General features: G+C 47.3%; 1 protein-coding gene across 1 annotated transcript in view; it reads right to left on the bottom strand.

Moving 5' to 3' along the window:
- ZFHX3 (zinc finger homeobox 3) overlaps positions 1-26,026 on the bottom strand; it is a 1,259,585-nt gene that overhangs the window by 119,046 nt on the left and 1,114,513 nt on the right.

Raw genomic sequence — 26,026 nt, 5'->3', positions numbered from 1 at the left:
TTTTTGGAGTGTGCGTTCTGGAGATGATCTCCCTCCAATCTCCTCAGTCCCTCAGCATGCGCAGCACAGCCACACCTGCGGCTCATACCCCTGCCACCCCAGAACAGAAAGCAGACCACCACACCGCAGGAGCACCATTACCAAAGGCGCACATGTGACTCTCAGAGAACTTCAATCCCCACACAGATACCCAAAGCACAGCCTTTCCTCTCATCTCTGTCCCGATGCGCTTCCCTCTGCAGTTACTTGAACAAACCCACTGCAGTTTGTGGTCATCCTCTTCTAAACACGCTTTAGCTCCCCATCACCTCCCAACCACTGCAATTGGAGTGTGCTGTGGCCCTGCTCCCCGTGTGCTAAGTCACCAGGCTCACCAGCCCGATGTCACCATGCTCGCCGGCTCAGGTCCTTCTGCTTTCACGGCCTTCCCTTGGCCACTGTCACTTGTTCTTGCTCTCTCAGCCTAAGTTCATCACATTCTATCTGACCCACTGTGCCAAGGAATGTCAAGCGCAAAGTGAGACAAGAAAGATGAGACTGTGACTAGTCTACAGCATCTAGAACAATGGGCCAACATCAGGGCCAACCACAGGGTGACAGCAGCGGAAGTCACCTGGTGCCAGCTACAATGTGGGACTGGCGTGAAGTGAGTGCTGCGCCAGCATACTTTATGGACTCGTGTGAGCTCCGGAGTGCTCCGTTACCTGGTGTTGTCTCTGAAACTGTCCTCTGTGATCAGAGAGTGATCATAAGCCACTCACTTTAGACCGCTATGTGCTGTACAATCTAGAATGCCTCATACCCACCCCTCAGGATAGCTCATCCTAGTAACTCTGAGAGGCAAACATAGCCATTTCATAGATGGCCTGAGGGCAGCTGTCCTGAGGCTGGTAGATGTCATATGTCAGGTTCCCCCACCCCCATCTAGTTTCCTGCTCTACCTATACCAAATTGCTTAGTCTTTAAGACCACGTGTGGTAAAATCACTATAGACACTAATGAATTATTATGTATCTAAGGCATCATAGCACAAACAAAATTCACAACAAACATGTACATACACATAAGTGCATTTATTCATATATGCTGCCTGTATATGTATGTGTGTGTATAAATAGAAAAACTGAGGGGGGGGTGTGTGTATACATATATAAAAGGCATCCAGCCAGTCAGCCATTTATCCATCCACCTATCCATCTGGATAGCAAAGAAAGAAACTACAAATACATATACCGGCATCCTTGATATAAACTCCTCACTTCATTTCTAAAACCAAAGTCCTACATCCATGATTTTCCAGGACCCTGTTTTCCCTGACCCCCATTCAGGGCTGGCAGTCAGGAGACTTCACACTCCCGGTGTGGTGAAATGGAAGCAGCAGCGCGCCCAGGGATTAAGGCTGTTCAGCAGCCAGCAACACTGCTCCCCAGATCTCTGTCCTGACCTCATCAATCTCAAGTCTCCTCTCCTTGGTAGTAGACGAAGTGGGAGCTAATGAAAAAGCTAAGGAAATCAGCACCACTAAGAAAATGCCAATACTCATTCGAAATCAACATAAACAGTTGACCATTTCTGTGCTACTTTGAATTGCCTGGTCCTCCTTCCTGAAGTGCCTCCAGGCGGGACTGTCTTCACATTCCATATAACGCCTGCTCCACAATGCTATTACTCACTAAGTGTCAGATAATAATTATCCCAGATGGCGAACTCACAAGCGGGTTAGTCATCGGCTGTAACCAGGCTAGCTTGCACTTGACCCAGGCGCTCAAGCCCAGCCATCAAAACGTTCTAAAACAGACTGTTCTTTCTTCTGGTTATTTATTTATTTTCTAACATCAAGGAGAAGCTCCCATTTTCTCCTTTGGAGTTGCTTTCCATCAGTTAAACCTTTTTGGAAACCGCATGAAACAACTGTCACTTCGTGGTTCCTGAGGACAACTGGAACAACTGGGCACGTGACTGGAGGTTATGCGCAGGCGGCCTTCGCCCCTCCCACCCAAGGCGTCTGGGGATGGTGGTGCCTTGGGAGCCACATTTCAGCAGCTTCCTAGGAAGTTTTCAAGAAAAGTCACCCCAGCGTTCCTGCCAGGACTGCCACCGACAGGAAACTACGGTGGAGGCAAGGAAGGAGGAGAACCACAGAGTTCCTCGCTAACTCCTGTCTAAATCCTGGCTCTGCCTCACCCTGCACAGAGAAGCACTGCCATGGTTATGGGCTGTGCCATCAGCAGAGGGCATGGGGCTTGTGTGACAAAGTCACACGGGTTTTCTCAGGGGCAGGGGGAGAGGCCACTGATACAGCAGCCCGAGCAGCCCAGGGGCTGGGACTGGGGGCTGTAACTCCAAAGTCAGCTTCCAAAAGGCAACAAGCTGTTGAATGCCGAGCCTGCACTATTAATTTGCATATGACATTAATTTTGCTGTCAGTGTGTTAATGTGTGATTAATTCTGTCATGGGTTAGAGCAAGGAGAATTAGTTAATTGTCAGAAACCCTTCTCATTCACTCTCATTCACCGCCCCCCCCAACTTCCCCCTTTTTTCTCTTATTAAACTAACCTCCTGGGTTTTCTTCCTTGGGGCACTTTTTTCCTATGGGATTTTAATCCCATCTCCTCCTACCCTTTATATAAACACATTCCCAGCCAGGGGAAGTGAGGAGACAGATGGGTGAGGCACTCCCATCTCTTCCCCTTCCCACAACACACACAACACACACACACACACATACACACACACACACACACGCGCGCACATGCGTGCCAGTCTGAACTCTCTCCTAGCAGCAGTGGGGGTGGTTTGGGGAGGACTCACCACGGGGACACACAGGTCCCATTCATATTCAGGGTCCATTGCCAATGCCGGCGATACCTGTGTGCATTGTACAATCCACTGTTTGTGTGCTATGCAAATAACCTGTGGGGCTAGAACAAGCTGGAATGCAGATTGAACACAAAGCCATCGCTGTGCTATAGAAATGGGTCACTGGGCTGCCCGTTTTCCCTCTCTGCCCACGAACATGCTGGAGTCTTCCTTGTGAACGAGCCTCGGTCACCAGCATGCAGCTTCCTGTCCGGCTCAGCCATCACCAGTCCAGGCTTTTCCCCTGGCTAGCTGTACTTTTTTAATAACGTCCAATAAAAAGAACCCCGAGGCCCCTAACTCTATGAAGGGCCCTGAGTATCAGGAGCCGGCAGGGAGTACGGGCACGCACAGGTCGGGTCAAAGAGACTGAACCACAGCAGCATGCTGGCACACAGGCCACTGGACAAGAACAGGTGATTCTTATGATGTCACCCCCTGCTGGGCTAAACCACAGCCCCCCCTAGAAGACCCAGCTCGTTCAGTGTCCTTCCAGCACTTTCCAGCACTTTCCACCTGGAGTTGAGGGACATCTTGAAGGAGTAAGATGGAGGAGGGGGAAAGGAATGAAGCCAAATACACTGATACCCCTCCCACTCTCACCCCAAACTCCACAGTCACACAGAATTCTTTTCAATCAAAGGGCTAAGAAAACAAGTGTCACCTTATGGCCTACTCCTTCCCGGACCAACTGTTCAGGGGCTGGAAGGGGCACCGACCAAGGGCAGCCGAGACGTGTGTTACATTCCCTGGGAGACACGAATGAAATGCAAAGAGGTATGGGCTGCTGCCACCCCCTTTCTTAGCAAGTTAGAGAATATACATGAATTTGTTGAAAAGGGCCCACTTTTGTGTCTGACAGTACATTTCCAACAGTTAACTTAGGTAACTGGGACTATGTATGTGCTGCAAACAACCTTTCACGATCTATTTACAAAGTACAGGGCTCTTTTTAAACTCTGCAAGTCACTGTTCGTTTTCTTCAATTTGGAAATACAAGGAACTTTTCTTTTTCTTAATTAGCAAAGTGCAATGTTCTTATAGTTCATGATTATCACAATGTCTTGCCACTTTATTTCACACACATTCCTTATAGCTAAACTCTCACAAAGCAGGCTGGAGATGGGCCGAATGTAACACCTCATACCAACTACACAGTGCCCGAAAGAATGTGCATTTCTCTCTCTCTCTCTCTCTCTCTCTCTCTCCCCCCCCCGCCCCGCCCCCTTCCCTCCCTCTTATCCCACCTCCTACTTACTCCCTTCCCCCAGTAATAAGAGGAGATAAACCATGGAAGAAGCAGAAGAGGGAGTACGGAAATGCAGCAAGTCCACTTCTCAAACACTTGTTTATAACTTCTTGAAATCTCAATCAATACAGGAATCCATCAGGAAACTTTTCTGTGCACTCATGGAAGTTACCAGAGAAATTGCTCAGCTGGCAGCGACTCTGACCACCACAAATCTGGACCCCTCCTTCCTTTCCAGATTATGTGTTGCTCTAATTGCTTTAATATGGGCATTATTCACACATGAAACTGGAATTACTCAGCACGTGGGAAATAGGTCCCGACCACCCAGGGCCATGAAAGCTCCCATGACATTTTTGTGAATTAGCCAAATTCTAGCACTTGCTGGAGGCACAGAAGATGACATGGCCCCTCTGTACGATGCAGAAACCAACCTGCCCACTTCTGGTCCTCGCTTAGGGTCTATCGATGACGTCATCCCAGCCAACCTCCGGGTACAACACAGCTAATGGCGAACGCTCGCTTTTTTGAGCTCTGACACTCTACATACAAAGCATCGTCAAGCGGACAATTTCTCCAGGGTTATTAACCGTAAGGTAAGGTGAGGTCTCAAAGGAAGACGCTGGGGCCTAGAAAGCAGGGTGCTCAGAAGAGAACTGGAGCAGTCTAGCACGGACGGGGGGGGCGGGGGCTGGCGGCACCTGTTCACACTAAAGGTAGCCTCTATCTCAGTATTTCTTCCCTTGAATTTCACATGTAGAATCTGAACATTGAGTCTTCCAGGTGTCCCCCTCTTTCACACAAACACCCAGGCTTCCCCCCTCTTCTCTCCGTCTTGTCACTTTTTATAATATACCCTTTCCTTCCTCCACTTCTCACTCTCCATCTGTCGTTTCCTTAAGAATCTCTTTTAAATCATTTTCCCACAGGGAAGGCCAAGCCCTTCCGAGGGAAACACCTGCTCTAGGTAACCTCCATGGTGGTGGGCCTCCTGGCTTGCTTTGGAATATGGAGTAAGTCAGTTCTTTTGCAGGTGCAGGCAGCAGGGGAAGTGACAGCGGGCTTTACACAAGGAGGACCACAGTGACGTGGGGGGGGGGCGCTTGGCCACCTGTGCATCCTGTGAAAATATCCCAAAGGCAGTGGCTTTATGAGGGTGCTGGGAGGGGCGGGGAGGCACCCCGGGGGGGCGGGGTGCTGCACAGGCCACGGGCCCCTCCAGAGCTGCCCTGGGTAACTGCAAAAGGCTTGCCACGCCAGGCACACTCCCAGCATTGTGCTCTCTCCAGCGCACTCTCCCCACCAAAAACCCTGAGGCCTCCGGAGTGTACACTAACCACAAGCCTTTGAGTGGCTCATGTATTTACAAACTGAGGCATGTCAAAATCAAAGGGGATACCACATGACATAATTCGCATTAAAATGTCAACAGGCTGACAATTTATAGAGTCAATCCACGGAAGGTGGGGAGGACTAAGACTTAGTAATTGTTTAATTCCTGCTGAAACCCACGGCCTCTGTGCCTTCGGGAAGCCAGGACGCGCCGGGGGCCTCCAGCCTGCGCAGCGCCCCACGGGGCTGGCGCCGCGCCAAGGCCAGGCAACTGGCTTAACCATTTAGGGCCCTCCAAGTGAGAGACAGGAAGAGAGACAGGAAGAGACAGACAGAGAGACATACGGGGAGAGAGAAGGAAAAGTGAAGGATGGGAAGGAGAGGGGGTAGGGGGTAGAAGAGACTTTCTCCCACTTGTGTGGGTGACAAAATGGCTCAGGTTGGTTCCGAAGGAGTCGGACAGGCCCCCTTTGGTGGACCCCCACGGCAACCTTTATTTCCCACACATCCAGAAGCCACAGGTCTGAATACTTGCCAAAGCCCACCGGGCCTTGGTTCCTTGGCCACCCGGAGGCAGCAGCCTGCTCCCCAAGGAGCTCTAAGAAGGAGACCGCGGGACGTGGACCTCATTCCAACAGGCCTGCAACCCACCTCCCCAAGGGAAGAACAACAAGGACAAAACCCAAACCAGAATCCCCCAGGTTCACATGAAATTATCCTGGGAAGTTTCTCCTACCCCTGCTCCCAAAACCCACTAACACTGCTCCGCCCCGTGGGGATAATGACATGTTCTTATCACCTGTCTCCAGCTCTCCACATTCCTCACACAGAGCTGTGGGTGCTCCTGGGTTCTGAAACTGGCTTCATGAGTGGAACTTCAAATTAATGGTCCCTTATTTGGGGAGATTCCCCTTGGGGTGTGGGGGCGGCTGGTGTAAGGCAAGCAGTTGACAAAACTTTTGGCAGAGGACTGACTGACTCCCTGGACTGCACCCCGAGCTCTGAGCCAGGCAGCAAGCTCTCTACGCTCACACGTGAAAGACACACCTAGGAAAGAGAGGGGGCATTAATAAGATCATTCGGCAAAGCTTATGGGTAATCATCGTTATCTGCTTCCCAAAAGGTGGTTTTTTGCTCTGCGGGATTTGGCCCCCGAGGACGTTCCAGGGCCACGTGGGCTGTGACAGGGTTGTCGGCACAAGCTCACTGTCTGTGTATAAACAGTAACACCTCATTCTCTCTTCTACCTCATTAACTGAAACACATTAAAACAAGTGTGCACTGGGAGCAGAAAATGAGACTGTTAAACCAAGCTGATATAATCCTCATCAGCTGTGGGAAACGAGACTGCATCAATTAGGCCGCAGCAAGTGTGGTGGCAGAATGCGGGGCTCCCAGACCCCCCACATGAAAAGGGGCTAAACCGGCAAAGAAACCGGGGCTTGCACAACAGTACTTTTAGTACATGCTTCACACACCCTCCCCTCCCAACAGCTTCCTGCCCGCTCTCTCTATCACCCCAGGGGAGAGGCGCAGAGCCTGTTAGACTATTCCTTTAAGATTCTTCTGCACCAGAAATTTCTGCCAAACTATTTAGAATGGGGGTGGGGGGTGGAAATGAAAGTCAAGTTAGAAAGACATATGGGGAGGGGGACGGGGCGCAGACCGGTGTGGACTACTCTATGCTTTCGACTCCCAGCAGATGTGCTCTCAAAGCAGCAGGGCGGTTTATGAAGTACAGGGAACTCTGAGGCCAACGAAAGCCCTAAGTCCCAAGATCTACAGTGACCAAGAGCAAGAAAATGTTCAAAACTAAATGGCTAGGGCCTCCCCGGTGGCGCAGCGGTTGAGCACTGGGTTGCGAAGCTGCCCGCGGCCTCTGCGGCGCCGGTTCGATCCCCGGCTGCTCCCCGGCCACCAGAGGAGGGTCCCACATGGCGCGCAGACCTCTCCTGCCGCCCGCTGCTCCCCTCAGCAGTGTACTTCGGTCTTTCTGCCTGCTCTGCTCCCCACTCTGGCTCTGGTGAATTCTCTCACCCTCCCGCGCTTCTGACTGTACCCAGTGCTTGCATAAATAAATAAATAAATCTTTAAAAAAACTCAAAAACTAAATGGCTGGGAAGACAAGCGTTCTTTAAGTGGGACAGCCACAGAACCACACTTGCAATTGCTTTCACCTGCCATGGCCAACACTGAATAATTAGTCATAAAACTCAGGGAGGAAAACAAACATAATGTCTGTGACGTTTCCAAAATAAGGAAGATTAGGATTATACTGACAATAAATGACAGTGTCATTACCTCCATCCACATGTGTAAGAAATGCAAAGGACGTGCATATGAGAGCTATAAAATGTAAAATTTCACCCCAAGGAGTAATAATTGTGGGGTATCATATCCCACATCCTGGACATTACAATATCCTATTTGATAGTAATAATTACCACATGTGAAATGAGTGTCGGTATGCAAAACTTGCATTTGCATGTCCTCATTTGTGTTCACATTTGCAACCTTAATGTGTTACTGCCATCCATTTGCATTTCGTTTCATAGGTTCTGCCAAACCTAAGCCATGGACACACTCCTTACACACCCCTCCACACACTCAGTCCTTGAGCCCACGAACACACTATTCTGATGACAAAGAACAGCTCTGTTTCCCAAATACACTTTGCAAGGCCGTCCTGCTGCACCTGCTGATCTAAACACGGCTGTGAACTTTGTGAGATTGTACTTGGCAAGATGTACTTGGTGAGACTGTTCTGTTGTGCATACTTTGTACATCATTTCAGATGTTAAAGATTGTTTCCCATGAAGTTTGCTTATTTCGAATCAAGAAGGGAGGCATCTACTACTTACTGACTCAGAGCTGTTATCAGAGATCCCAAGTTTAGTCATTTGTTTCTTTAAATGAAAAAACAAACCCCCCACCCCAGCATTCCAAAGAGGTGGGGCCAGGGGAAATAGCCATAATTTGAGTGGTGAAAGAGATAAACTTCCACTGTAAAAACAGAGAAGAGGAAGAATGTAAAGAGGAAGAATGGTTAAAAAAAAAAGTTTCAACTCAAGAAAATTGTGGAATATTTCAAATTAATAACTAACAAAGGGTTACCATGGAAATGGTTTGCATACTGGAATGCAGGTGTTGGCTACAGTGCATGGAGCAGGGATGGGACAGCAGGAACACATATGCGAACACTCAAAGACGACTGGCAAGGCAGTGTTAAATGGTCCACACCACCAACACTGCAGCTTTCAATGTAAATGAACTCGCTGTGACAACGTGGGTATTATGGCAGCTTCGCAGCACCAGCTAAAACTCCACTTGTGTTCAGAGGCTGATGCCCCTTGGCGACATTCTGTGGTATTGCCAAGGTTACAAGATGGATTTACGAGATGTAAATCGACAAACACAAGGCATGCAGAGATGCCAAAGTCACACGTCTTCTATTTTAACTGCAAGTAGACTTTCACCTTTTGATCTTTGCCTTCTATTCTGTGTCCTTCTGAATTATCATTTTGTTTGCTATTTAGAGTGAATGTGTGCTAGTGTTAATCTATAATTATTAAATTATATAAGTTTATTAATATAAATTATCAAAGTGTGTGTGTGTGTGTGTGTGTGTGTGTGTGTGTGTGTGTAGGGGGAATACAGAAATGAGAATAGCAATCTCCCCAAGTACGATGCGTGTTCTATACCAGCCTCCAAGCTGAAATTTTTACTAGCATCTAATTTCGATCACTAAAGAAAAATAGGGATGTGCTGGTGCTTGCTGGGAAGTCCTATTTAAAAACAAACAAAAAATTTGAGGTCCCCCAGGTTACAGAAAACAATAATATAAAATTATGTGGGTGAACTGCAGGAAACTTCTCAGACAAGGGGCCAAACAAATAGCACCAGAATTAAAGCTAGCCTTGGCCTCCTTTCTCATCTTAAGTACTTGGCTGTATCACTTCTTGTTCCCTTACATAGCACAAGGAAGTATTTCTTTAAGAAAACAAAACAAAACTAAGCACTGCGAACACACACACTCTTAGTGTTTAAAGGGGAACCGGGTGATCTCCCATAGCCCTCATCCTTCAGAAGGGACAGGACCACTGCTCAAGGTTAAATTACTTGCCCAGAGTCACTTCACTAAACACTGGTCACATTTCTCTTAAGGGAAATTCTTTCACCCTCCTCCAAACCAAAACAACCCACCAGTTTTTCTGTCCTCCAAACCAAAAGTGTGGCAATTCAAAGCTAATGAAAAGCAAATTATAAAATAACATCAATTATGTGGTCTACAAAAGACAATGGAAAACCTAATGCAGAAAAGTGGTATTCTTAAAGAATAACATATTGTCTGGAGCTATAAGCTGACTACACTGCAGGCTGCCCGTCTATGATCTCACTTAACTTCCTAGTCCTATCAGGCAGGGCGCTTTCTTAGCCCCTCTTACAGACAACAGCAGGGATTAAGTCACAGCTCCAGGGTTACACAGCTGTGAAGGAGAGGAGCTGGGATTTGAACCCAGGCAGCCTGCCCCCAGGAAGCCTCTCCCTCTTTAAAACCCCCAACAACCACTTGAATTTCCCTTCAGATCCTTGGGCACCTGCTCTTGAAGCTTCCAGTCCACACTCTCCACCATACTGCCCAGCACCTGTGGGCATCCACAACCTCAGGTATATTCGAGAGCCAGCTGGCCTTTTATAGCCTTTCCTATGGTGCCAGGAGCTCTTGCTTGGGCACTTTTCTGCCCCCTGAGAAATGTTCACCCTTGTCTGAAGAAACAGAAATCATTCGTCGCAAGCACATCATCAAAGACACAAAGGAACACTGGTATTATTACTCTTTCCCTGCCATGGGGCGAGGCGTCTATGTGTGGCATTCACAGTGGAAGGGATACCTAATCAGTAGCTTTGAATATTTTACCCCCATGTTGTCAACATGAACATTTTCAAACATGGGGAAGAGTTGAAAAATAATCATATAGTGGACACCTATCTATCCTCTACCCAGATGCTAAAATTAATTGTCTGCCTGTGTATCTATTCAATCCCTTTATTCATCTTACATTTTTGATGCATTTCAAAGTAAAATGTAGATAGCAGTACACTTTACTCCCAATTATTTGGCATGCATAGCATTAACTAGAGCTCCATACTTGTTTACAGGGAGTTTTTCATATTTTTATTATTTTACCATCATCAAGCTTCCTTATCAGCAAAACACTAAAAAAGGTCCCAATTCCAGTGATTATTAGTATGAAAAGTTTTGCTCACTATGGATTTTTTTTTTAAGTTATAGGAACTGAAAATAGATGACTGGATCAAGAAGATATTGTATATATACACTGGAATACTATTCAGCAATCAAACCCGATAAACTAATGCTATTCGCAGCAACATGTATGGAGCTTGAAGGGATTATGCTCAGTGAAATAAACAGAAGGAAATAGAAAAATACCAGATGGTTTCACTTATAAAAATACCAGAGAAATATAGGTGATCAAGGTTGGAAAAAAATAGTAACAACAAGAAAAAACCCACAACAAAACAAAACAAAAAATAAACAGACAACTATAAACCAGAGACATTCTGCATGGTGGGGAGGGGTTGGATCAAAACAGGGGTGGGAGGAGCACAAGGGACTATGGTGATGGTGCAAGGGTGAACTGGTGGTTGAAATTCTGTGGGGTTTATACCTGAGAAAAGAAAGCAAACATTGTAAGAAAAATAAATGGCGCGCAGACCTCTCCTGCCACCCGCTGCTCCCCGCAGCAGTGTACTTCGTCAGTCTCCCTGCTCTGTTCTCCACTCTGGTGAATTCTCTCACCCTCCTGCACTTCTGACTATACCCAGTGCTTGAATAAATTAATTAATTTAAAAAAAAAAGAAAAATAGATTTTTTTTTAAAAAGTTATAGGAACCACAAATTCATAAAAGGAAGTTCCAGTTTAGAGTTAAGGCCTCAGGTCTGTTAAGTAGAAGAAATGAATCTGCTTTTTCCTTTGCCTAGCATATCAGCCTATGTGACTGCTCTCTCTTCAAAGTTTACCCAAGCCCCAGCTCTCCCCTCTTCCAGAAGGTCTGTTTGCTCTAACACTCTGGATGTGATTCCTTTCCCACCCCCAGACTTGGATGAACCTCGGGGACACATCTGACAGCTCATACTACACGCACAACACCTCTCTATAAACAGCAATGAGGTTCAAGCTCTGGGTGCAGACGCATCCACGCAATGGTCTCCACTCCGCATCTGCACCTTAGAAACCCACAGTGAACCAATCCCAACCTGAGGGTCAGTCTGGGCACATGCTTATGTGTTTTAAAGCTCTCGAGATTGCAAGTTACTGTGTTAGTGGATCTCAACATCAATGCCACAAGTATGCTAGCAGTGCTTGTGTGAGTAACAACACAAGGAGACAGAACAGCAACTTTCAGAAGGCAGCACATGGAGTAAAGATAAAATTATTTTGCACAACTTTTGTTTCACTTTAGTAAACAAAATATCCATCAATATGTCTATGCTGGGTGACCCATGTATAATGTATTTCCTTTTGGATCACAGGCAATAAAGTCCGGAAAATCTAGGACCAGCGCTCTAAGGTGGCTGGGAACCTTCCCCGCTCAGAGGAGGTACTCAAAGAGTGTGTGGCTTGAACAAAGGCAGGAGGAGAGAAGAGCAGACTGGAGTTCCTCCTTTACTGGGAATATATTCTGCCAGGAAGCAGAGTTCTCCTGGGGACAACCGGATCTGGGACTAATTAGCATCATTTTGACACGGACACTTGCCCAGAGAGGGAGGCAGTGTACAGTGGAGAGGCTAACGAAAAGGGGGCATGCTTTCCAGGGCTAAAGCTAAACTGAGTTCCATTTCTGTGTCTGACATTCTGATTCCGCCTTTCAATATCAAAATTTTAGTTGGACACAATGAGCCAACCTAGTCTCTTCAAGACACCGGGAGGGATACAGAGTTGGATGAAAACAAACAGATGCTGCTATTAAGGGTCTTGCTGAGTAGATGAGAAAAAGCCCACCACAAAAAGAGACTGTGATCGTAACAGGAAGTGCAATGATAACATGAAATGGAACATTAATATAAAGGACATTAATTTTCCTACCACAACATCAATTTCCACAAATGTCGTTTACAAAGAGTTGTGATTTTGTTTGGGAGAATTGGAGAATTTTCAAAATACTTGGCAAAAGCTGCAAAGGTTAACCAGGGGCATTTCTCAGGGGGTGTCAATAACCCCTGCAGACTAAACCCTGTACAAAGCTATGGAATATGACACCGCCATCAACAGCTCTGGAGTGCCCCAGCCCACACAGGATACTGACTTTACTCCAACGTGTGCTTCTGGGCTCTCGACTGTGAAAAGCCCCCCATTCAAACAGGGCTGCTCTGTCTGATACTGAGGGAGTGAAGAACTTATGGCCACATTCTCCCATTACTTTTGTCATCCAATAAATATTCAGTGGGCTAGTGTCACACCCTATTCTAAGCACCAGAGAGATGGCCATCAATAAGAAAACCAGGGTCCCTGATCTTTTGGAAACAAATGAACTTGTACATAAGAATAACAGATAGCTGTCATCACAGAAAAGTAAACTCAGGTGCAGTGCTGATGAAGCTACTGAAAGAAGGTGGTAACATAAGGCATGAGGACCCTGTATTTAATGAGTTGAATGTCAAAGTCAGAGAAGCACACCACAGGTCGTGGAACAGCAAGTACAAAGGCCCTGTGGTGGGCATAAGTTTGGCCACTGAAGGAAGAGCAAGAAAGCTTGTGGGTGAAGCGTAGCTGGCAGAGGGGATGGTGTTACAAGATGAGGTTGGCGTGCTGGGAAGAGTGTCAACTGCAAAGAGGTTTGTAAACCAGATTAAGAGGTGTGGTTTTTATCCCGAGGGAGATGGAAGGCCACTGTTGGGTCTTGGCAGAGCATTTGATTCCCTGTTCATAAAAACCACTGTCTGGAGAGTAGATTGTAAGGGGCTAGGGTAGAAGCAAGGAGACCTGGAGAGAGCTAACGGGGAGGGCAGTGGAAATATATTTGGAAGGTGGCGCTAATAGGACTTACTGACAGTTTAACTGTCGAGGAATGAAAGAGCAGTCCACAAACAATTCCTAGCTTTTTGACCTGAGCCAATGACAGACTGATGATGACCTGGACCAAGATGGGGGAGCCCACAGGAGAAAGGGGCTGCTCTCTAGGCCATGCTAGGTCTGAGGAGCTAATTATCAGACACTCAAATGGAAGTGTCCACTGGGGAGGAGGATGAAGGGATAGCTCAAGGCTGAAGACTAAGACTCAACAGGTGGATTCTTCTACCTACTGAACTGGACCAGCCACTAAGAGAAAGTGATAGAGAGAAAAATGGGGTGGGGGGTTGGCCATGCCCTGGGGATTCTTGATATAATTACTATTAAGTTACCAAAGGGAAGCCAGCAAGGAGACCAAGAAGGAGCACTCAGAGAGGGAGACAAGTCACAAGACAGGTTCACAGAAGCAGAGGGGGGAGATCTCTGAAAGACCAGCGGGGCTAGAACATGGCCAGTGGATCTGGCTACACACAGGCCCCATCACCACACATGATCTAGCATATTGGTGGTGAAATGTGTCACTACCAGTGATTAGGAGGCGACACCATGAATTCACTCATGGGGTGGGCATCATCAAGGACAAAAAGGGGACGAAAAGAACTCGGTCATTGTGGTCTTGGGCAGGCGCCATCACCCCCACTGGGAACCAGTCAATTTCCAGGAGCACAGGATGCTGGCTTGCGGGTCACGGCTACCACCGACATCCTCGGTGCCACCTTTCTGTTCTGTCTGTCCCATTCCTTTCACTGAGGGGAGATGGAACAAAAACATCAGCTTCCCCAGCTTCCTGGCACACGCCCGACACCCACACACACCTTCAAGAACCCTTTTAATCATCTGATATCAAAACCTCACCGTTCGAACACTCTACAGCTGGCAGCATCACAGACAGACTTGCTGAATTTCAGCAAAGACAAGAAAGTGAAGGGGAAGAAGCTGGTAAACGCCTTCTGCTGCCTCCCCATCTCATCTTGTGCTGCTTTCTGGGGAGACATCCACAGGGTTAAGGGGTCTGCATGCTCAAGAAGTTTACAAACCAGCTGGGGAAACAAACTAGCGTATGACAGAGAGCCCAGCTTGGTGTCCATGTCGTGGCAGGCACTCAGGGCCGAGGCACCATCTGTGGCTGCAGTAGCTGGCGAGGGAGGGAGTTTTCTAAAAAACCAGGCATGTGTCACAGGAGAATAAAGGCTGGACAGGAAATGTGCTAACGTCTGATAAAAAAAAAAAAAATTTCCAATGGGGCCCGAGCCCCTCTCTCTCAGCAACGTGGTATGTGCACATCCAAATTACAGAGCAATGAGCACTTACGATGACATCTGTTGGATTAATTAGCTGTGTAATTAGTCTCCCCCCACCGGTGGATTTGGGCTTTGTCGCTGCTGTCTGAGACTCCCCCAGGTGAGATCTCTTTCCAAATGCCATGCTCCAAAAGGAATAAATAGCAGATTGGGCAGAGAGGAGAAGCAGGTTACAGAGCTTATGGGAGGCAGTGGGCATGCAGAAGGGGCATCTAGAGGATTTTGGGGACCTATGGGAATTAAGCTGTCAGAAAGGTAAAGTTATCACCAGAAGAATGACTCAAGCACCCGCCACCCCAGGCCAACCCACAGAAGCCAGAGTACAAATATGGGGTGAACCCAAAGCCCCACAGGCCTGGAGATGCAGATGACTGCAGCAGGATGTGAAGAAGGATGGGGCGGGTACCATTCAGAGTTGGGGCAGTGACCCTGGACAAAGACAGAGTATTGCTCCTGGAGAAGCTACCCAGTCTTCCCACAATGGCAGCTGCAGCCATCACTAACAGGAGCCCAGAAAGGGCAAAAAAAAATAATAGTAATGGTCAGATCCTAATCCGAGAACAGAGAGCAAACAAACACACAAGCAGATGCCTCTGGCCACATCGCTCCCCACAGTGCATCCTGAACTACAGCTGGCTGGAGAGTCACGCTCTCTGACTAATGTCTCCGACACTGAGGAAATCACAGTCCCGGGCCCCACGCCACTTGGCTTGGCTGACTGGAAGAGTCTAGGAATGCTCCCCAAGCTCCCTCTAGCTTTAATTATTTTTGAAAAAGAGAGAGGGGGTGGTAGAAGGGAACTACAGAAAGAAAATGTGGAGGCCCAGGTGCAGGGAGTTTATGCTAATAGCAACTATTTTGGCATCGGGATTCCTCAGCTGGAGGTGAGACTTTGGAGCGGCTCTTGATCTTCCCCCAGTCCCCCCTCATCCGGGGCCCCTGTGACAATGTGCACTAAATGGAGGAAAGGGGTGATGTGGCTCAGAGATCTGTCCTGGGCCCACGGTAGTCAGTGTTTCCTGGAGCTTTCACTTCAGTGAACCCTATTTTAGTTCAGCAACACATGTCCTAAGCTGCACGGGCTCACCCCACTAGGACAGTCCCCTCTATAAAGACAATCCGGGGTCCTTCTAGCACTCCAGGACCTGCTCAGGGACTTGGGCTCCAAGCGGAGGCCCCTGGACGGGGCCAACAGGTACTGAAGCAAACACGAAACCCCGAAGGAATCATTCCCATTGTCCCAGAGGCCCTAAGATGCATCTACGCAAAAGCAGAAAACAGTAAAATCTATACAAATGTCCCAGACCATGCATGCAACCACCAGCCTGGCAATGCCAGCACTCTGATGATGAAGGGGGATGGAATTCTGCTGGGAAGGCTTGAGGTCACTCAGGAGTCTCTCCTCAGCTGTGGGAGGAGCACAGCATCCTGGCTGCAAGGAAGTATAAAGGAGATAAAGGTATATAAAACAAGAGAAAGCCCCACACAAGTATGGCTTGTTGGTTCCAAGTTTTTTGGGAAAAAATATTTTCTGAATATGGAACCATGTGTGGTATCCGCTCATCCTCCCCTGCTGGGCTCAAGGGCACTTCAGTACAGTGAAGGTTATGCGGAAAGAGCAATGAGGAAGGCAAACAGAAATGTGTGGGGGCTGGGGGCCGCCATCACAGAACACATATGCTAGAGGTGATGTGCTGCTCACTGTGAGCTCTCTGCATTAAAAAGATATTAAAGAAACATGTTAGATTCATTAGGCAGAGTCTACATAAAATTTTTTCCCAGGGTTTGGCACAAAATCAGCCCAAAAGACATTGCTGATCCAGTGGGAGAAATTCCCTTTTCATTTGCTTGGTCTCCCAAAGACCGCACAAATGGATGGTTTGGGAAATTCCATGTCCTGCCACCCAACCCCACCTCCCGGCCCCAATCCAGCAGGAGGAGAGCCGATTAAGGTGACAGGTACAACAAGGGTACCACCTATGTGCTTGGTCTTCTTGAGCTGAGGGCAGGAAAACAAGGCCAACCCCAGAAGTCAGCTCAGAAGGGGTTAAAGAGACCCAACAATCCCCAAGGAGGAGCTTGTTGTCACATAGAGAGCAAAGAGGGTTTAGAAAGACTCAAAAAAGGACAAGTTGATGAGAAATTTCTTCCACAATTCCAAAGCACAAGCTGTCTCAGCAAATGAAATGTTTTAAAACTGTTGACCTAAGAGACCAGATAAGCTTTGGAGGCCCTCGTTCTGGGCCTGGGCACCTGCCCCCACTAATTAACAGGTTACAAATCAAACACTCGCAGTAGATAAACATTTCTGACCTTCTTGCTAGTTTGCTTCTATGTAGGCCCTGGAGAAAGTTCCCACCTCATTCTTGATAATTAGTTCCAATTCAACCCCACTTGCTGGCTTTGCGATTCGCATCCTATAGATGGTGTACCCTTGGGCACAAGCACTCAGGTGCTATGAAATTCTAACACCCACACACAAATACCAACTGCAGAAGGAGGATGCAGGAGCCCCAGTGTGAGAAAGGATGGTGGAAGTTTCTGGAAAGCTGCAGCAGACGCGAATGGGCAGCCTGACATCTAACTGGCTGGATGACATGAAAGCACTTCCATGAAAAGAAATAATGGAAAAATTATCGAAAAGCAAACTTTCACAAATTGCTCTCCAGCAAATTTCAGATTTCATTATAGGAAAAGCGCTTTGTTTAATGTAGAAATAGTGAAAATCTGATATGACAGTTTTCTATAAATAACAAAAACTGGAAATCATCATTAGAGGCATTTGTAATTTTCCTCTTTTGTTGGGAACCATTGAAAAAAAGAGAGTTTACCAACAAAGCAGCCACTTATCTCTCTTTATGTTCCTGTTGAGCCCGTTGGCAGAACACTATGAAATAATTTATTTAGTGTGCCAGATAAGACACAGGATGACCAGTTAAATGTGAAAATCAGATAATTAAATATTATTTTCTAGGGGACACACGTATGCTAAAACATTACTTGTTATTTACCTAAACTTACATTTAACTGGATGGCCCATATTTTTATTTTCTAAATTTGGAGGCTGGTCACCAAGTCCTCTGCTGTGTGTTATTTTCCAAGTCCTCAGGGTTACAACCCCTAAAGTGGCTGGCTTCAATGCTCTCCAAGGTCTGTGAGCAACAGACGTTCCATCACTAAACACTTTTTAACTTTCACCCTCCATCCTGATGGCTTAAAAAAAAAAAGTTCTGGAAGCCTCGTTTTATTAAATATTAAAACATAAAATGACTCAGGTAGTACTATCCAAATGGTTTTCACTATAACAGCCTTTACTACTCTACACTTTAGTATTTATAGTTTGAAGTTATGTTGAAAACAGAAGAACAGGGTTCAAGTGTATTATGTAATTATTTAAAAAATGCTTGCCTTTTCCTGACAATGCTTAATTGTTCCCTTACAATTTCCCTTTCAAAGCAAAAAACCAGAAACACCTGTTGGGACTAAATGTATTCAAATTTGCCCTTTTAAGAGCCAGTCCACAGCAAGTTGGAAGGACTGGAAATTGGTTTCAGGCCTTTGCCTGCCATTTTAGAGCTCAGGTTAGGATGCCACAGTGGATTTACCTAGAACAACTGAAACACAGAGGGTTTCCTCTGGAAGGTGGACACAATGGCATATTCACAGCAAAATTCTTCTAAGGGCTCCAGACCATTCCTAAGGCAGTAGATGGCATTTGGGCAAAGAATTCCACATGTTATTCCTTCAACATGCGGGTGGACTGGAAGGGACTGGCAGTTAAGCTTAAGGATCTGGGGGACTTGTGGAGCATTCAAGTATTTGGACAAAGTGGCAGTTACCAGATACTCTGAAATCAGACCTCCTGGATCCTCAGGCTGAGTCAGAGCCTGATACGTCTTCTCTGAACCCTAGAAGACTTAAATCAGTAGTTGGGGACAGTTTATACTGTAAGCACGCAAGCATGTTCATGATACCTATATGCTATCCATACTAGAAGAGACCTTAGAAGTGGGAATGTCTAGAACTTTCAGTATTGAATAATGAAAAACCTCAAACCCTCTTCTGAGCCCCTGACTCTCCTGGATATTTTGCGGTCCTGGTGATTTGATGAAGGTAAAGGACATTTCTCCCTGGGAGAATACTGGAAGGCAACAGGAAATGGTGAGAGGGAGAAACTTCACTCACAAGACTCCATATGTCTTAAAAGGAGAACTGTGTCTTTCCAGTCCCTCCTCTTGCTCCTCGGTGCTTTGGACATATGATGCTATGTCACTATGTTCTGCCTGATCACTATCTGCTGAGCACTCAAGAGATGCTCTAAGATTAGAGGGCAGGGGACAATAAACACAGCTTTTCACATCCACCCAGAAATTGTTGGACACCCAGCCATCCAACAAGAAATACAGTCCTGAATCACACAGTACACAAACTAGCGTCTGTCAGTGTACCACATATTCTCACAGTGAAAGACATAAAGGGGGAGACAGGAGGTGGTAACTGAGGAACATTTTGATCTAGTCATGCCAACCTGCTTGGGTTTGGACACTAACCCCAACAACATTTATTAACACGTGCCTTGGCTTTTTCATTTCCCCTATTTGAAAACAGGCAAATTAACACATATCAGTCAATCAATATATGTAAAGTCAGTCAATAATGAAGCTCCTAGCTTATAATAAATATTGGTGGGTGTTAGCTATTATTTTATTGTTGTATAATATTGGTCAAGAGGAAGCTGCCTTGGGGGAAAAAAAATTAAAAGCACAGAGAAAAAGACACACAGATTGGACATCATACAAATGAGAAGTTTCTCTGTTAAAATGCACCACAAGCTTCAAGATGAAGCAAAGACTGAGAGAAACTCCTGTAACATGCAATGCACAGTTAAGCACTGTTGGCCCTGTAAACCTCAAAGACTCCTGAAAATCAGTCAGAACCAACGGAACAAACCAAGAAAAATAAAAGGCAAAGGTCAAGATGAGGAAAGAGTTAAGTAGGAAAAAATATTTACCTACCCAGATAATGACAGACACACATCTAAACAGTTTTGTCACTCTGAATGACAAAGACGGGGAAAAAAAGTCACATTGGTTTTCATGTGGTGGACAGAGAATCATCTAAAAGAGGAAGAAATAGTCCCCTTCCTTCTCTAGGTGATGAGCAGGTGCAGTATCTATTGGTTTTAAACCCTGACCACCAGGAATCCCAATTTAGGGACTAGAAGGGGGTAGAAAGATATACGTGTACATACCTCATCGTTTGTAGCATCTAAACACTGCAAATAACCTAAATGTACATAAGGGATAGGTTAATAGATGGAATAACATGTGGCCATAAAAAAGAGTGCAGTAGATCTGTATGCACAGACCTGAAATGACTTTCATGACAGAAAGGTATAAGCTAAAAGCTCATGTCCATAAAGATTGTGCATTTCATCAGTACAGAAAAAAGTCCCAAAGGATATATAATCTAAACAACACAGTGTAGACCTGTTTCTGGAGAGGACCTCCATTAAAAAAAAATATATAGGGCCTCCCCGGTGGCGCAGTGGTTGAGCGCTGGGTTGCGAAGCTGCCCGCGGCCTCTGCGGCGCCGGTTCAATCCCCGGCTGCTCCCCGGCCATGGAGGAGGGTCTTACATGGCGCTGCAGACCTCTCCTGCTGCCCGCTGCTCCCCTCAGCAGTGTACTTCGGTCCTTCTGCCTGCTCTGCTCCCCGCTCTGGCTCTGGTGAATTCTCTCGCCCTCCCGCGCTTCTGACTGTACCCAGTGCTTGTACAAACAAACAAACAAACAAATAAATAAATAAATAAATAAAAATACATGCCTCTTAAAAAAATTAAAAAAATATATATATTTGCAAACACTTAAAGAGATGTAAGAAAGGGTTCATGTATAATAGCACATACATGCCACATCATTCCAATTTTGTAAACTGCCTATGCTATATGCCCAAAAAAAGTGATAAAAATATGCTGTTGTATGACAGCACTGTACTATTTATTTTCTTTTATACTTCCCTGGATTTGGGATTTTTCAAATTTTCTACTACGAACATGCATTGCTTATAACAATTATTTTTTACCATAAAGAAAATAAAGAATCCACATTTTATTATTAGCTTATACCCAAGGTAAACGCTAGTCTTGTAAAAAGAATGTAATAATATTCTGAAAGAGTTCTTTACCTTCCACAAGAAGAATTCAGGAAAAGAGAGAGAACAAAAACACTAAAACCACTTGAAAGAAACAATAAAAAGTATTATGGTTAATGCTGTCAAACTGGTTTTCCAACCTGCTGCATATTTAGTACAGGACTTTTAAAAAACAGGCACGTCTACTAAGATGTCCATTCTATTTGTGTGGTGTCTAAAGCATGGAGCCAAGAGATAATACTGTCCCTACCTTCTTGACATGATGAATGGCATGCCATAGCCAGAAGGATCCAGCAAAGTTTGTGCTTAAAGTCCTCAGCTGAATGGATGTGTGCGATGAAATAATTCCCACAAAGGGGATTCAGATCAGGGTGGGTGGGATGGGTCTGCAGAGAGGGGAGGGCAAGGAATCCCAGCCCCGTCTACACTGAGCACACTGGTCACACCACAACCATGCACTCCCACCTCACACCTGGGCCCCACTTCTCAAAACCATGAGATTAACTTTAATCGGGAGCCCTGCCTCCAAGAAAATTACATCTTTCCATCTACCTAGAGACCCTGGAAGTTAGCTGGAGACTAGAAAGACTGCAGCGCCAGCTGGACTCTCCAGCAGTGACCACAGGGCCCACAGGCCCGGCCCCAGGAGCCCCACAAGCCAGGAGCCCAGCCGTCAAGAAGAGGAAATGAACTTCGGACCCCCAGCTGTTCCTGGAGAAGGAGGGCATAAAGGCTCAACAGGCTCAGAGTTACCAAATATCTGGCCTCTCACACCTTTTAAATCAACCACGGGAAAACGTTCCCCTCCTTTCATTTTGGGTGAAGGCACCAAGGTATGAAGAGGAGGCAGAAGTATGCACTTATGAGTCATCCTAAAGAGGAAATAAGACTTTGTGCCTCGCCGTGCCCCACCAGGGCAGAGAGGACAAGGGGAGGGGAGTGCACCCGAGGGCTGGTGCTCCTTGCGTGCCAAACCAAATCTTTGATTTCCCCTCCATCTTCTGGTTTGTCCATCCACCCTAGGATAAATCTAGGGCCCCTATGGGTTGGCCGAGTGAGCACCAACGAATTTCTTCCACGTCAGGGCAAGAACTGAGAAGATAGAGTGTAAAGTGACGTGGAATCCGAAGAAGGGCTCCTGACCGCCTCCATCCCGCGTGATGCTAACGGGGTGGCAAGTGCAGGTGGAGAGTTGGGGGATCTGCTTCCTGAAATCAGTAACTTGGTGCCATACTCGACACCCTATGGAAGCCACATCAATCTAGCTGGCTTCTTCCCTGCTGGCCTAAAGAAAACAAAGGAACAAGGCTGGCCCCAGGCAGCTCACATGTGGCCAGCCCCAACAGCACGGTCCACAACCTTCTCTGTGTACAATTTAAGATGAATATGAAACCTGCAGTCTTGGCCCAATCAAAGGAACCTCGGCTGGGAACTGCTTGAGTAATAGAGTCTGGTGGGGTCTTAATCTATCAGCTGAAGTTGATGGATTTCCATTCCTTTCTCTCAGGTGAAGCAAGACATCAAAGTGAGAACCAGATTCTAATAGCTGGCAGGTGCACACTGATTTCCAACTGCCCTTTCTGCGCCACCCCTCCCCCTCCGCAGAAAACACTGGGGCTCGCTGAGAGCTCACCATGGGCGCCGCAGAGCAGAGAAGAGCCCCAGCAGCTCTGAAGCCATGCTGTGTGCTCAGGATCTAGGCTAGCTGTGGAGGGTGGGTATGTGTCAGGACCGCTGTCCCCATATTTAAGACAAGAGGATTCCACGTCTCTGTTGCACGACAGGAGTAGAGGGAGAGGCCAGGGTGCAGGGCCTGTCAGAGGGGAAATGCACGTGTCACTGGGAGGAAAAGGTGCAGGATTAGTGTGCTGGAGCTTCAGGCCTGAAAATGGAGCAGCACCTGCTAGCACGCTTCCCTTCGGGCTCAAGTGAACCACTAAGCACAGAATCCAAGAGTCCCGCCTCTGGCCTTGACTAGGGCTGCTGGCCTTCCCGCCAGTCAATCAACAGCGGGTGCGAGGGTCAGGACCAGACTAGGGGCTGGACCAGACTCCACCACTATTTATGACCAAGAAGAAAACACGCAAGGACTTCCATCCTGCATGCTTCCCCGAAGTAACCTGGGAGTCCAGAGGAAAAGAAACAGCTTCCATTTGATATCTTCAGAAGAAGACACTCATCTGCTTCCAGGAGACAGGGAGGAAAAAGTCACTGATCAGGAAACTCAATTTAAAAACTGCTCTCACATAGCAATCAAAACTAGACAATTCCTGGCACAGGAGATACTATCACCAGGTTTCTTGGTAATTTTTTTTTCCAAATGGCCCAAGCCTCTCATGTCTAGAAATTATCTCATGCTTTCCGACAGCCCAGCTCTAACACAGCAATGTGCATCCCAGCTTTTATGACACCAACAGAGGTGACTCGACTGATGTGAGGTCAAATAACAGACCGAGAGCCGTGGCCCTGCCCATAGCTCCTGAGATGGTTTCTCTGTCTCCTTCAACACCAAGAGGAAAAGAGGGAACAAAAGCCTTGGTGGAGAGGCTGGGAGTCCCCTTAGAAAGTCAAATGCATCGTGGCCACTTGGGCAGGTGCAGAGAAGTCAAGCTGGGGCGTCTCCCTGACCGACAGTGAGTAATTGGCTAGGGAGCCAGGACAGTGGGGTGGGGTTAGGGCTGGAGGTGGGGAAGGGGAAGGAAAGGAGGGTCTAGTGTGAGAAGCTGGGGGGCCCTCCCCTGGTCAGCAGCATCTGGAGCTGTTTCTCTAGCAGACAGTAAAGAACTCGATTACATCCAGTTAACTGTGCTCTAAACTGATTATGCATGTGCTGGGCTAATGGATTACATTAGCAAGAGGAAAAATAACATGCAATCAATCTCCATTTACTATAGGCCACACCAGGGCCTAGGGAAAAACGGACTCCCAAACCACCTCCAATCCCCACTCCAAATCCTGGGACAGGACAGGTCAAGCCCCGGGAAAGGGAGGCCCCCTCGGTGTCTAAAGAAGTTTGTCTTGTCACTCTGAGGCACAAGAGGCTGGGTGTAAGCACTGCCCTGCAATGCTAAGTCCCTCCCCAGGTCACCCAGGTGGGTGGGAGGGCTCCCTGCCCCCACGGCAGAGCCCCAGCAAGCCCAGGGACATTCATTACCCAAGGGCTAATGAGACCACACTAACGACCTTCCTTTGGCTCCGAGGCAGGGAAGTCTACAGTCTACCCTGCCTGTGGGGGTTGGGGGCTGGTGGACCCCCCCCCACCTCTCTCCCCCCACGTGCCAGCCCACAGCATTGTTTCAACCCTTCTCCTTCAGGCACTGGCTTTCACCTTCTACCCTGCACCCCAACACGGCGGCCCTTCTTGCTATACTGCCTTTTTTTTGAACAGGAGTTTCCTCCTGCTTTAAAAATAAAAAATAAAAAATAGAAAGAAACGAAAATTAGGCCAAGGAGGATGAATATCCAGATCCAGTTCAGAAAAACACAAAGGAAACACAGAAACAGCTTTCCTCCCTCTACCCCGGATACAGCCTCCACCTGCCCAGGTGTGACCCTTGGGTCTGGTTTGGGGACCACAAAGGGATATTCTCAATGAAGCCTCTAAGTTGCAGGCCCTTCTGAGGCAAAGCCAAGGGCCTCCTCATGTACTCTGACGGCAGGAGGCCGCGGCATGGGGTCTCAATCACCGGCGTGTGCGTTTTTATAAAGGGCAACTTCCCCCTCTGATGGAAGGGGCTGGCTTCACGCCACCTCCCAACCAGCACGCAACCTGCCCCGCCACACCACGTCCTTTGTGCGCCTTTTGCTGAGTCGTGCGTTCTTTGGAAATTCTTCTTTCCACTGGTTTTTCCACCAGGTTTTCTTAACCACATGGGCACCACCCTGTGGCCAGTGAGGACCTCCCACTGACGCTGGCTGCAAGGAGCCTTTTCTTTCCACAGCGGCCCAAGACTCGCCCAGCCCATAAGGGGCTTGCTCACTTAAGACAAGGGTTTGGCAGCCTGCTGTCTAGACCTTCCCCACTGCACCTCTCAGGCCCAAGTCGGCAGTTAGTTCCAGAACATTCTATTCCCACGACCTCATCCCCGCTTTCTCCTCTTTTCCCTAAAATGGCTTCCCATCCTCGTTACATAGGCCTCTTGCCAGCCTGAGAGTGAACAATTCTAAAGTGAATTAGTTATCAATCTCGGCAGAGACAGATGTGGGGAGAGGATCAAACGCCTCCCTTATTTGGAGTCCCCTTTGAAAGCTGCCATGAGTAAAAGGGGACTGAACGCGCGCAGTATCAGGAGAAACTAAACACTCATTGGCGCAAAGACCTGGGAACCGGTGTGAAAGGAAGGCGGGGAGCCTGACCATGAAAGGAGGAAAAGGGAAAGAGCGAGGGAGTGAAGGTATGTGGAATGGGGCTGGGCAGATTTATGGCGATTTGTACCTGATTGTTCATACTAAAGCCATTATGGGATGATTAGAGAAAAAGGTGAGGCTTTAAGTCCAGTGAAAATCAATAGAAACGTCTGGAGCAATTCTGCCGTGAGAGTGAAAGGACTATTTACAGTATCCGAGCACCTCCTCCTCCTCCTTTACTGTCTGTGCAGTTGAGAGCAAGACTGGAGGGGGTGGGCAGAGAGGACACGGGAGAAGAACAAGGCAAGTCCGGAAAAAGGAAGGAAAATATGATTATGAGGCCGAGAAGGGGGCAGAGAACATGGAAAGCAAAGCAGGAAAGAACAAAGGAGCCCCTTACCTGACCCGATTGGCCCCCACAGCATTTATCACCTTCTAGTCTAGTCTATTTCTTCACTGTGTTCATCAACCATCCATCAAAAGAATGGGCGCTCTAGAGGGCAGGGATTCTGTGGGCTATGGCGTGCATGGATGGAGGTACGTGCCCAGAACAGCACCAAGCACATAGCAGGTGCTCAGTGTCTGCCTGGTGAACGAACGATTGAATGAAAGAATGAAGGAAGGAACCAGCAACCCAGATGTATCCAGGGGAGCAGACTCAGAAAGAAGCAATAGTATGAAGGAAGAGGAGA

Source organism: Talpa occidentalis, unplaced genomic scaffold, assembly GCF_014898055.3.
Source record: "Talpa occidentalis isolate TD23 unplaced genomic scaffold, MPIMG_talOcc4v2.1 talOcc4.17, whole genome shotgun sequence".
In the NCBI taxonomy this organism is placed as follows: Eukaryota; Metazoa; Chordata; class Mammalia; order Eulipotyphla; family Talpidae; genus Talpa; species Talpa occidentalis.
This window is presented reverse-complemented; position numbering and strand designations above follow the sequence as displayed.